This window comes from Rousettus aegyptiacus, unplaced genomic scaffold (genome assembly GCF_014176215.1).
Source record: "Rousettus aegyptiacus isolate mRouAeg1 unplaced genomic scaffold, mRouAeg1.p scaffold_m13_p_10, whole genome shotgun sequence".
Classification (NCBI taxonomy): Eukaryota; Metazoa; Chordata; class Mammalia; order Chiroptera; family Pteropodidae; genus Rousettus; species Rousettus aegyptiacus.
In genome coordinates, this window is record NW_023416285.1 from 4,246,238 (window position 1) to 4,258,362 (window position 12,125).

The following is a 12,125-nucleotide window of genomic DNA, read 5'->3' on the forward strand; positions in this document are numbered from 1 at the left end:
TGTGCTCTCCCGGCAACTCCAAGCAGCTGAACCCAGCTCAGCAAGGGGGCAGGGCCAGTTAATTTTGCTTCAGCATCAGCAGGCGTGTGATGGTGGGTGGCGAGACCACCGTCCTCCATGGCACGAGGCAGAGGATGCACGTGGGGGCTGCCCCACAAGTGGCCACACAGGCCCTGGGGATTGTCTCCTTGGGAGCTTGAACCATCGCAGCAAGTGCATTTCCCAAAGCTCCTTGCAGGGGAAAGATTCTATTTTAAGTAACACATGTTTGGCCACCCTTCAAACGTACCATTCTAAGGGGAAAGAAAAATCAGAAGCCTTCTCTTCAAAGGCTTCCCCATTCCCACTCTCTCCCTACACTCAACCCGGTGCTTTTCTGCCCCGGGGGGCTGTGGAATCAGGAGGCTTCTCTTTCTAACCCCGCTCAGATTCCCGGTTGCCCGTGGAGCGTGGAGTATAGAGCCAACTGCCCGCTCCACACCCGCAGCCCGCCAGAGTTTAGCTTCAGGTTACACGACCACCCTTTTCCCTCCTTGCCGGCTCGACATTTCCTCACCGTTCCACAAATCTGTCACCGTAAATATTCTCCCTAGTGTCTAATCTGCAGCAGGAGCACACCAAGAGGAGACTACGCAAGCGCTAAAGTTAATATATACTGAGGCAGGAATCATCTCGAAACTCTTTGGAACCTGGAGAGCAGATAGACTTTGCCGGATTTTGCAACCGAGAAAACCGAGGGGCAAAGGAGCAGGAGCTTACTCATTTGTCACGGGTCCCGAACTCGGGTCTCTCTCCCTGTCCCCTGTCACAATACCTTTGGTCCTTTCGTTAAATGACCCCTAAATGCGCCTGCTTCAGGAAGACATGACCAACGACAAACGTGAGTCAAAGCTCAGAAAAAAAGATTTCGTGGCGATGAAGGAGCTGAAGTCTCGGGGACAAGCTGCTCGCTCTGCCACTCTAATTTATCATGCTTCCGGCTTTTCTTGGCTTATTTCTGCTCAGTGAAACATCAATATCTTTATGCTCCGCTCTTTTATTAAGTGTATTAAACAGGGGAATTGAATTCACAAAATGTACTCTGGAAAGTACAAATGCTCTGCAAACAAAGGCGGCATTAGAATTATCATCACCGTTATGAGTTTTTCTCTTGTTATAGTTACTGCGTTTGTCGCTTTATCTAATCTGACTGTTTTATTGTGTACACAGACTTGATGGAGCCTGCTAATTGCTTCCCCCGTATTCATTTTTTTCTTTCTTATTAACGGAACTTTGGATGTGTTCGCTCTGTGGCAACGTTATCAGCTAAAAACTGCATTTCCCATTTTCCTTAGCTACTGGGAATGGCCACATGACATGATTTGGGGACAACTTTAATATAAGTAGAAATCATTGGCTGGAGTCTTATGAATGATCCTTTAGAAGTAGCCTTGGCTGCGTGGTATGTATTTCTCCACCTTCCTTCACTTATTGGCTCGTCTGGCATGCAGACGTAAGGTTGACATCAGAGCATCTTGTGACCACAAGGACAACGGCAAGATACCCAGAATGACCTCATCCTCAACATCACTGGGCTGATAAACCAAAAACCCAGAACACTTAATCTTGAGTTTCTTGTTAAGCAAGAAAAACATATACACCTCGCTTGTTTAAGCCACCAGGATATAGATTTCCTGTCATGTGATGCTAAACTCGATCCCTAGGTGACAAGGAAGAAAATCATATTGTAAAAGTTCTGGGCCGGAGGTCTAAGGTCTCTTCGCTGGTCTTCAGCTGCATCTCCCACAGTGTAGCCAGAGCGGCCTTCCCACCACCGCGTTGAGCATCTTTCAACAGACGTTCGATATCCTGAGGATAAAGTCCCACACCCCTGCTGTAATGAAAAGTCCCTCTTGGGTCTGGCCCCTGCCTCCCTCCCCGTCCTCATCGCTCATGTCATTGCCCCTCTCTCCCCTGCAGTCACGTGGACCTCCTTACTGCCTCGATGTCCCACGTGGCCCCGCGGCTGTACCTCCTGACACGCCGTTCCTTTTGCTGGCAGCGTTCTCCCCCAGCACGACTCCCTTTTTAAACGGCATCGCAAATGGAACACTATTTATAAATCTCTTCTGGTCCGGCTTTGTTCGTGCCCCTTGCACAAGCAACTAACTGGCAATTACTTTCTCAACGTCCGGCCCACGAGCCTGCAGGCTCCACGCGAGTCGGGGCCCCATCCGTCTTGTGCAGCTTCGGATCCCCAGCATTTCGTCCGGTGCCTGGCATAAAGCGGGCACTCAGCTCATAATGCGAGTGTAAACGTCAGCAAATGATCTGCCTCGTTTCAGCGTTTGCTGCTGGGAGAAAGCAAAGTTAAAGTTTCAAGTACAAATGGTTTATCTGGGAGGTGATCCCAGGAAAAAAGGGAGAGGGGAATGCGGAAAAGAGAGAGAGAAGGGAACTAACTATTCAAGAGTTTTATCAAGCAACATTTCGCCGCGGGCACAGTGGACAATTCTGAGAGGCGGCAGGGACCGTGTCTCAGAATTATGTTGCCCGAGGGTCCAGGCAGCTGAGACGCGAAGCCATCAGCCTCCACCAGGCATTGCTGGAGGGTGGTGGGACGCGGTGGCGGTAGCGCCCTGGCGCCACTGAGCTGCCTGGCACGTAGGCAGAGAGGACTCGTCTGCCAAAGAAAACCAGGCCTTCAAGCGGAGAACTGGGGCGCCGGCACCCAGAAGCGAGGCCGGGCTCTCGGGCGGCGCGCGCCCAGGGGCTGAGCACGAACGCGCACGCGCGGTGCCCGCCGCGTTGGAGCTTCTCTCCCGGCCAAGGTGCCCCTTCCGCCGAACGACCATGGCAACCACCTGGAAGGTTCTGCAGATCAAATGCGTTGTCCACTCTATTTGAAGTCATTAATCAAATGATATTGCTCCACAGGGTTTTATTTCCATTCGTTTCTTCTTAGGGTAAAATTGTAACATCTTTTAAGATTATTTATTTACTCATTCATTCATTCATTCATTCACTCCATCGTAAGCCGGGGAGAGCCCTGCCAAGTCAGGAGAGAGAAGCTGTGGGGGTTATAAGAGAGGCGGCCACTCTCTTTACCGGTTAGCACTTGTAACACCTGGGAAAAGGTGCGGCGCAGGCCTTGGGCTGAGAAGTGGTGAGCACCATTGACGGGGTGGGCTTCTGAGCCACGTCGATGTAGGGTCTCTTCTGCCCAGACATACACTTGGGGGTGTCTGAGCAGGAAATCGACCTCTTCTCATCTACAAAATGGGGATGTAATTCCTGTCATGCATATTTATTAAGAAGAATCATATGGCAGCGGGCAAGGGTGAACGAATTAGGAACAGTGGGTTAGTATAGGAGGAGGGATTCGGGGTCAGAATCTCTGGGTTCCCATTTCGGCTACAGCACATCCTGAGCATCTCTTAATCTAAGCCTCAGTTTCCTCATCTGTTTAATGCGCATGATAAGGGTACTGCTTCATTACGTTATTATTTTTATTTTATTTATTTAAATATTTTTTAGGCAAGGCAGCCCTTGGTTGACCTCACAGATTGCAAAGACCTTGTCAGCTACAATCCCTCCGACCTCCCCCCCCCCCTTTTTTTCCCTTTGTTACATCTATAGCATCCGGTCTTCCTAGGTGGTCTCCCATCCAAGCACTAACCAGGCCCGACCCTGCTTAGCTTCTGAGATCATTCGGGATCGGGCTCGTTCAGGGTGGCATGGCCTTAGGCATTACATTATTTTAAGGATGAATGAATCATGTTAAAAAGTTGCCGGCTTTGAGAAAATGCTCAATAAAGTTTCATTGTAATTATTTCTATTAGTATTTGGTATTAATATTATTTTTCAAATAATAATTGCTGTATAGTTTTCACCAGACTTGCAACTTTATTCTTGCGAGTTTTTACAAAAAGGGAGCACATCTTTTGATGGTAAGCTTTGACTGGCATTTTTTGTACCAAATTCTATTTGCAGCTCACCATTCAAGTCCTTTGAGGTTTTTAATCATTTAGGAAGTTTCAATTTAGAAGGGGACCTGGGGCTTCAGATGATTCGTACAGAGTCAATGGGTGATAATTTGATGTTCAACCTTAAAGCTTCTATCTTCCATTAATCCCAGATCTTTCCCTTCCCCCAACCATCATTATCTTGCTGATGGCTGGATCTAAATGCTGCCTTGCCATAAATTATGCTGGTTAACCAGGAGTCATCAGTCCTCTGTTAAGGGTCAAGTCACTAAATGGTAAAACTGCTGAGAGGCCTTGCTGGCCTCAAACTCCAATAAGTGTTGGTCTAGCACGTTTGCACATTACCTGAGACACCTCTAGGTTACGTTAGCCTAAAGGTGCAGAGCTAATATATTAACAAGGATGCTTTCACATTCAGGCAATCAGAAGTCTCCTTTCAACCATGACTTTAATTGCCGATTACAGATGGAAGGCGAGTTTGCAGGAAGCAGAACGTTCAAGCATAAGGAGGGCTAAGAGCTCAATGCATTTTCTATGAGCGTTAATTTTAAAGATTAAACTGCTCAGATTCATCACAGCATTTTAGGACTTGAAGGGACCTAAGGGGTCTTCAAGCTGTAATGGCCTTCTTTTACAGATGAAGAACATCGGGCTCAGAGAGGTTAATGAATTGCCCAAGGTCACATGTAGCAGGGCTTCTCAAACTTAAATAAGAATATGGATCACCTGAGATCTTGTTACAGATTCTGGATCAGTGGGTCCAAAGTGGGACATTTCTATAAGCCTCCAGGGGATGCGGCAGCTGATGGTCCATGGACCACTTCATGAGGGCCAAGGATATTCCATGAGGAGAACAAGAAGTCGGGGTTTTTGGATACCCAATTACTGTTTTATTTTACCACCTGGATTATCCCTTGTTGCAGAAAACCACAAAGGCTTAGAGTGACGATGGTCATTCATTACTCTGGAGGAGTGGTGTCTTTTTAATTAACTAGAGTCTGAGTTTGCAAAACGTTCAAGAAAATTGTCAGCAAGTAGACGGACTAGTCAATTTGAATGTCATCAAAGTGCCCAAGTGTCATGTGGTGGACACTACCGGGTGTCACACAGAATAACTGCTTTTAGGAAGAAGAAGGAAATCTTACATTTACAGATGTGCTGTTGCTATACAGTCCTCAGCTTCTAGTCCCCTTAAAAATGACGTTAGCTCAAGAAAGCCCTATTACCCGCAGTCATTCCTCTTTCCCAGGAGGTTCTACATCCAGTGACTGATCCATGCACACACCAGGTGGTCATGTTTTCTGGTTTCCAATCATGTCATTGGAATAGACTTCTGTTTTGAGTTGAAACATATCTTCTCCAAATTCATGTGTTGGAGTCCTAACTCTCAGTACCTCAGATGTGACTGCATTTGGAGAGAGGTAATTAAGATAAAATGAGGCCAACAGGTGGACCCTAATTTAATGTGATTAGTGTCCTCCTGAGAAGAGGAGATCAAGACACAGGTATACACAGAGGAAAGATCATGGGGAGGATGGAGGAAGAGATGATGACGAGATAGTTATTTGCAAGCCAAGGAGAGCGAGGCCCCGGAACTGCCCTGCTGACACCTTGATCAGAGCCCTCTACCCTCCTGGGAGAACATGAATTTCTATTGTTTAAGCCACTGAGGATGTGGCCCTTGGCTAAGGCAACCCAAGCAAGCTAGCATATTCTCGTTAGTTGTCATGGCTTCCACACTGATCCCTTGGCTTGTGGGGTAAGAATTTTTGTGATGGGGTATGCCAAGTCGAAGTCTCTAAAAGTACCTGTTTCCCAGCTGAACCAGTACATACGAAACACTGTTACGTGCCGGGGGATTGGCAGAAAGTAGTACCGCCTTTAAATACTTAAAAGATGCAGGGACAGTGGTCCCTACCATCTCACAGTTGAATTGTCTGGACAGACCCTGGAGGGTGGTGGTAAATTTCTGCTCACTCGTCCGAGTTTCAACCCCAGTTATTGCTGTGGGGCTCACACGTGGGATCTGTGCTACAGCAGGTTAGCTTGTCTCCAGGTATGTGGCCCATGATCATCAATTTGGCGAGTCAATTCTTAATCCTCTCAGAAAGAGAATCAGAAGGAGTCGCGTTCACCTGGGCCGTATGACAGAACGCACGTTCTGCCTGGCCCTAGGGCAGTGCTTCTCCTGTCCCGCTTTGCGACATGGGGTCTTGGTGCGAGGAGTCTGCAGAACGTCGCACACGTCCGCCATGTCGATGACGTCATCCTCATCAGACTGGATGAGCAAAGACGGGGCTAGTACATCGGATAAGATACACGTGCTCCGGGGGGCGGGAGACAAATTACTTAAAGATCCAAGCCCACCACTCTTCAGAAATTCCTTTTGAGTCAAGATATAAGGGAAAGAAAAGCTAGAATATGAATTTACATCTAGAGTTCTCAGTTCTACAGAAATTCTCCCATCGCGGAATAAAACATGGCCTGGTTTTGTTTTTTGGAATCTGTCTTCCCATGGGCCTTAAGTCACATGACAACCGGACTCATCACGGCGAGGCTGGACACTTGCATTGTCTTCCCATCACAAGGATAAATGTTTGTTTGTGATGGTAAAATGAAGTAATCCATGTGAAACACTTAGTAGTACATGTTATGTAACAAACTCAACAAATATTAGCAGGGTCGTTTGACATTAGCTGCTACTGCTCTAGACGGCCTTACTGAGTGCCTTCTATGTCCCAAATCAGTTAAAAAATGTATCTCATAATATCGAAGCTAACAAACACCTGACTCTAATTCGAATAGAACTGTTTTGAAGATAAAAGGAATTAAGGTATATTGAACACTTAGAACAATTCCCAGGCGATATTTATTGCTCAGAGGTAAATAATTATGAATATTAATCTTCCATTCTATAGGTAAACAAAGTAAGCCCGTAATTTTAAGCTTAATCTTCCAGGGAACATAGAGTCATTATGAGTTATTGATCCTAAGAGAAATTTTTAGAAAGATTAGTCTGGCAGAGAGTGAGGGAGGGAGACGAGATGGGAAAAAAGACTCGGTGTCTCTCAGCCTTGGCAGTCGCTGGCATTTGGGCCAGACGATGCTTCGTTGTCAGGGCTGCTGTTTTTATTGCAGGATATTTAGCATCGTCTATGCCTCTTACTGGCTGCTCCCCAGTTAGGACACTGAAAAATGTCTGCAGAGATTGTTAAATGTGCCCAGAGTGGGGGGTGGGGGTTAAAACGGGCTGAGGAGCACGGGACTAGATGGAGGGAGGACCATACTTGAGCTGGGGCAGGATCACGGGGACCGGTCACAGAAGGTACTGCAAGAAGGGACCAGGGGATGGTGGCTGATTAACTCAAAGATGGCAAAGGAAAAGAAAAATCCAAGAAGATCCCGAGGTTTATTGTTTGTTCCCTGATGCTTGGGGAAATGGTGATAACGTACATCGAAAGGGGAAAGCTGGTTTGTGGAAGAATTATTATTATTATTATTATTATTATTATTATTATTATTATTATTTTATTATTTTTAATTGCAGTGCAGAATTCTTGGGGACTATTACCTGGCAAGGTAAGTCATTGTTTGCCTTTCTCTGTATACTCATGAGGTTCTGAGGTTAGGTGACCTTCTCAAGGTCACAGGGATTTGGACCGTGTTCTGATGCCTGCCCTCGGCTGCCTTCTTGGGGTACAGAAGTAAGTTCCGGGGGAAGGTGATTTGAGAGGTATTAAAGGAGCACACAAGGTAACAGAGGCTTACCATTCCCAGGCAGTGAGGACGACAGAATTGTGTTGCCTTGGTTTTGCCTGCAGTCAGCTAGCATGGAGCCATGGTGTTTGCGCGAGTGTAGCCCCTAAGAGGCCAAAGAGGCTCTCACTTACATCCGGGCTTTTCCAGCAAGCAGACAACTCAGACACGCGGCGGGCATCTGACAGCGCACGCGCGCACTTACAGTGCCGGCGAATTGGAGCCTGCATTTCCTCTCCTGAAACAGAAGGCGCGTTTTCGCAGCTGGGTACCAACTCCGCCCCCAACGGGCTATTTATTACTCATCTGCTTTCCTTTGAGAGCTGCTTTCTTTTCAGCCACGAGAAAGCCCTTTTCCTATCTTAGAGCAGGTGCATCGCGCAGAAAGGATGGACCAGAGATGGACATTTGGCCGGTGAGCAAAGCAATGCGGGCTTCCCGGATGCTAAGGTGAGCTCATTATTCCTGGAAATTACAATGCCTGTGCTAGCTCTCAAAATGCTTAACTTCAGCATGCCTGCTTAGAGCAAAACTTAGAGGTAACACTTAACCCAAAGATGACCCTTCTGCAGAAGTGATTCAAAGCAGAAAGGTACTGACACACATTAAGATGTTTCAGAAAGGATTCCCAGTAGATTGTTAAAGTGGTTGCCTCTGGGGTAAAGCAACATAGAACAACATGGAATATAGATCAAAACCATTTACTTTTCACTGCGTATATTTTTTGAACATTTGAATTCTTTACCACATAAATGCGTTTTTTGAAAAGGAGGCACACTGTAGTAGAAATTTCTAGAGTGGTAAGCTTTGGGGTGCGGGAAGCGAGCAGAAAGCGGCATGAGGGGACCTTCTGGAGACAGCTAACGTCCTGTTTCGTGAGCCGGTGTTGATTAGCCAGGTGTGTCCTCTCTGGGGAATTCTCCAGGCAGTCCTCTGATTGGTGTACTTCTCTCTAAGCATGCTGTACTTTAGGAAACATTCAGTATGTTTAAAAAGTTAAGCAAGCAAGCAAGCAAAAAAAAAAAAAAGAAGTCCGTAGGCGTACACTTGGTCGACCGAGTGGTTCGTTCATTTATGCAGTTATTTAAGAAGCCCCCGAAAGCGTTTCTTGTGTTTACTGGGTGACTGAGAATACGAACGTGACCAAAACCCGAGTGTGCTCCTGCCGGAGACCCCGGCGGCGGGGGCGGGTGGGGGGCGCCGTGTGCCCTCTCGCCTCCCTCAGCTGCAGAGGTGGTTTGCATTCCTCAGCTCCTGGTCTTGCTCTTCGTCTTCAAAGCACCTACACCCGGCCTCTGCCCTCGTTGTCACACAGCTGTTCCTGACCGTGTGTCGTTTGCTTCTCTCTTTTTCTCCCTTGCCGCATGGGGAATAATTTAGTTTGGACGCTCTGAGAGAATCCGCGAGTATCTCTACCGCGAGGTTCTAACTCGATTACATCTGTACAGCCCCTTTGGCCACATAAAGTGACAAGTTCAAATGTTCTGGGGATTAGGAGGAGGACATCTTTGGGGGTGCCATTTTTCTGTGGATATAGACTGACTATTGGTGTCTTCTCCAAATTCATATGTTGAAACTCGTTTCCTCAATGCGATGGTGTTAGGAGGTGGGGCCTTTTGGAGGTTCTCCAGTGATGATGGTGGAGCCTTCATGAATGGGGTGATGAGTGACCTCATAAAAGAGACCCCAGAGAGCTCCCTTGCCCCTTGTGCTATATGAGGACACAGCAAGAAGGCAGAATCTAAGAAGGAGGTTCTCACCAGTTACTGAATCTGCCAGCACCTTGATCTTGGACTGGCCAGCCTCCAGAACTACAAGGAATAAATTTCTGTTGTTTATAAACTACCAAGTCAATGAGCTGCCTGAACGAAATAAGACATCCGTCTAACAGTGTGTGTGATACAGGGGTTCAAAGTAAGGGACCTGGAGGAAAGGCAGCTGGAGTGGCCAGTGGGGGGTAAGGACGGGAGGCAGCAGGTAGCAGGTGACATTCAGGTGACCCGAGGGAAGGGTGAGAGGTCAGGTGAAGATGGATGTGCATGAGGGTCCCAAGGGGTACCAGAGATGAGAAATTACATATCAGGCTGTGGCGAGAGTGTTGTCCAGCCGGCTCGCCTAGGTCCACCACCCTAGGGGAAGCAGCCTCCTAACCAGATCTGAATGGTGAGTAGGAAATAAATGGGAAAGAAGTACAGGGGGAGAGAGTTTCAGGCAGGGGGTTCCATGGAGGGACACACAGGACTTATGAGAAGCCGAAGGGTGACATAATGGCCAGGTTCAAGGAGGGAGAGTTAAAGGGAAAGTATCAGGATGAAAACCAACAAGCCTTCTCGCAGCCCGGAAGACCCTGCACCTTCTGGTGGTGGTCTGGTTCACTTGTCTCATCTTCTAAGAGAAATGGGAAACCACGAAGGCCTCTAAGCGGAGGAGGACATCCCCAGGGACCAAAGCCTCAAACTGAGAAAGGTCACTGCAGCTGTGTGGCTTCAGGGGGCCTCTTGCGGCGGGGAGCAATCTCAGGTCAACAGAGCCTGTCGAAATCTCACCCATTTCTAGGCAGTTCTCGACCGGTGGCATCTTCATGACAATAGACGCTAACACGTCTGCACAGAGTTTTGGGGAAGCTTGTGAGGAGCACGATTTCACTTTGCTCAGTGTCTTTCACATCCTGAAAATGACCTTCAAGTCGATACGCTTTGCAGGTTACTTAATATGTGAGAAGGGCTGCAAATTATGAATTATGTCTTTGTCGTCACCATGATTTTTGCACAATTAAGGCTATTCATTTCATTTCTTCTAGGTAGCACTGGAGTCAGGGGCCCAGGACACTACACACCTGGCACTTAAGATCTGAACACGATTGCTACCTAACATTAGTTTTTCACTAAAGTCATCATCCTGGCTTTCACGTCCTTCCACATCCACAGTCATTCAAGTTTCCAGAAGGTTCAAAGCATTCCCAGAATGCACTCTGTATCTCAGCCAGATTTCTTTATTCTCTGGTGTCACAGATAAACCTTCCACTTCCCCACCGCCCTGCTTTCCTCCTGCCACTGCCCCACCCGTCATCCCTGGACTGGACTCGAGGGTCCCGGCGTCTGTGTCTGTCGGCGAAGCTTTCCCTGGCCAGGCCCAAGTGCATGCTACGCTTCTCTCTTAGTTCCTTCAACCTCATTGGGACAGCGATGTGTGGTGGAGGAACGTGAGCTTTGAGGTTCATGAGTCCGGCTTGGCCATTTAATCGGTTGGAGGAAATAATCCAATGATCTGATTTTCATTTTTTATACTTTGGAAACAAATAAGCCAAAGGAAAACTACACTCTCGTCAAGAGGCAAAACGCTCTTCAACCACCGTCCACCTATGTTTTGTTCTGCTTTCTCAGGGATTGGAAAAATGTCTTTAGGGTTAGTTAGCTCTCTTTGCTCATGTGCCTTGATGGGCCCCACTGAGCATGAACGGCGGTGGTCTCCTCTGCCCCCAGGAGGTGCCGAATGAGGAGAGCAAGGACAGAAGAGGTGTGTCAGTCATGGTTCTCCAGAGAAACACAAATGATGGAGCGAGCACACGGATATAGATAGTAAGAGATTTCTCTTAAAGAATTGGTGAATGTGATCGTTGGGGATGGTAAGTCTAAAATTTTCAGGGGGGTGGGCAGCCTGGCAATTTTAGCAAGGGTTGATGTTGAAGTCTTGAGTCCGAAGGCAGTCAGTCTGGAGGCACACATCTTCCTCACTGGAGGAAGTCAGTCTTTTCTGTTAATGTCTTCAACGGGTTGGATGAGGCCCACACACGTTAGAGGGTCATCTGTTTTACTCAAAGTCTGCTGAATTTAATGTTGACCCCATGTAAAAGAGGCCTTCAGAGCTACATTTAGACTGATGCTTGTCCAAAGAATTAGGCACCATAGCCCAGAGAAGTTGACACATGAAATTAAGCATGAGCTCAAGAAGTGATTCATTCTATTAAGAATTTAACAGGAAGTAGGGGTACACAGAGAAGCTGGGGATAGTTGTGGAATAGATGTGGTCAAGATATTTGAGATGGTCCTAAGATTAGGGGGGCAAGAGCTGTCCAACTGGGTAGAAAAGGAATGAGATGAGGAAGAAACTAGTGAGATCTCTCCAATATTATGCAAGGCTAAGTGACTTTAAGTAGAGCATGTCCAAATATTCTTCTGGGAATCTCATTCTATGGGGTGTTCAGTGAAATCCTTACTCGTTCATCTTAAATCTTCAGTAAACTCTGAGAAGTATTTCTTTTACGGTTGCTTTGGAGAACCACAGGAGACGAGGCTGTCTTGATATTTGAGTTGTATGAGACTAAATCAACTGCGGGCAAAATGAGAGCCAGAATCCACCAGAGGCAGAAAAATGGTTGCAAGGACAGAATTGCAAGTGAGGTTC

At 47.2% G+C, this 12,125-nt stretch overlaps 1 pseudogene; it reads right to left on the bottom strand.

The window, feature by feature from the left end:
* Positions 1–3,609: 3,609 nt before the first annotated feature.
* Positions 3,610–3,728, bottom strand: LOC118609179 (annotated as a pseudogene).
* Between the last annotated feature and the right edge of the window lie 8,397 nt (positions 3,729–12,125).